Raw genomic sequence first — 1,725 nt, forward strand, 5'->3', positions numbered from 1 at the left:
TTTTTTTTTTTTTTTTTTTTTTTTTGCCAAGCACAAACCATCTAAGGAGGAAAGTGTTACCCTAAGTATTCAGAGAGCAGAATCATTTATTGGTCCTGATGGGAAAAAAATCATGGGAAATTGTCTAGAAGTAAATAGATGAATATTATCAAGGTTTGAAAACCACTGTGTTAACTGGGAAACCACATTTTCTATCACTGCAAGAACTCCAGGTCCCCCCAGGCATCTCTGTTGGCCCTGATTTGTTTTTATTGTTTTCTGAAGGAATTTTATAGTACTACAGGGAAGAAAAGTTGTTAGTTTGTCCCTTGTTCAAGGGATTTGTTTTTCAGCTTTTCAATTATCCACACCTTGGGAAATGGAGATGCCAATCTGATTGGTCTGAGACAGTGATTGGCTATGCTTACTAGTGTGCAAGGCCACTGATGCCCAGGTGGACAGTAGCATGTCAAGGATTAGGCAGTGGGGACGTCTGTCCTGGGTACCCATCATAAAGAAGTACATTCTTTGCAGGAAATTTAAAAGCAATACTAATATCAACTAAAAGTTGGTCTGCTTTTTATTACCATAATGCCGTGGCAATTTAAAACCCGATATCAATAACAAAACCCCTCTACCCATAGAAGTAATTGCACCTGTTGCCGTTATCCTTTCTATGCCACTGCAGGCAGGTGCTAATAGATGGAGAGGCCAGGGGAAGTTGGATAGAAATTCCCAACGCATCGCATCTACTGAAGCTCTCCTCCCACCTGCTGGCCCTGCCCCTGCTTGCCTACAAGTGTTCCAAAGGTGCACTCTCAGCAGGGGGATTTCTACTGATCTATAATTGAAAACTGTCTGAATTCCCTTTGGGGCGTTTGCCTCTCCCAAGCAACTGCCAGCCTGAATGAGCTCAGGAGTGGGATCCCCAGAGGCAGCATAATGACCCAGACTATAAATGCAATTATTACCACTGCAGCACTGGGTAATAGAGAAAGAGAGAGCGAGCATGAGAGTCAGAGAGGGGCTCTGAATCAGGTGCAGGAGTGGAGAGTGAGGAGGTGGTTGGGAATGTGGATGACTACATCATGGGAGGAGGAAAAAAGATATTCATGGAAGGCCTGAGCTCCCTGTGGTCCAACTAGCACTTCCTGGACAAACCTTGCCTGTACCTCTCCGTCCTTTGCCTTTGTTACCAATCATTCCTCACTTGGGTAATTACTTATAATTTGTAATATTATTCAGTTTTAGAGAAGTGCTAACTTGCTTAGAAAAAAGCAGAGAATAGGGTTGGAGTTTGCAGGGAAAACATCTCCAGCCCATTCAACCCTGATGTGCTTTCCTGGGGTTTCTCTATCCTCTGCAAACTTTTATTCCTTATGAAAAGCCTCAACTCCACATCCTGTGACAATGCCCTGCCTTCTGACTTAAGCCCAGGGGATGAGGATGGCATTCTCAAACAAACTCAGAAATTGTGTCTGCACCTTGAGGACAGAGGGCCCATCTCTTGGCAGACAGAAAAGCAGCCGGGTGCCAAACAAAGAGGGGAGATAGAGTGACAGGTCTCTAGAGGGAAGTTCTGCAAAGACTGCTATCTGGGACCTTCTTGCTCCTTTCTCTGACCTTGGGATGTCATTGTCCTGAGCTTTGGGGATCATCTCTGCAGGCCACCTTTAGTGAAACATTTGCTGGGCTTTTTTGATCTCCAGACGAGAGAGTGTTTCCTGAAATACCCACTGGTATCTG

This window comes from Rhinopithecus bieti, unplaced genomic scaffold (assembly GCF_001698545.2).
Source record: "Rhinopithecus bieti isolate Rb0 unplaced genomic scaffold, ASM169854v2 scaffold_20153, whole genome shotgun sequence".
In the NCBI taxonomy this organism is placed as follows: domain Eukaryota; kingdom Metazoa; phylum Chordata; class Mammalia; order Primates; family Cercopithecidae; genus Rhinopithecus; species Rhinopithecus bieti.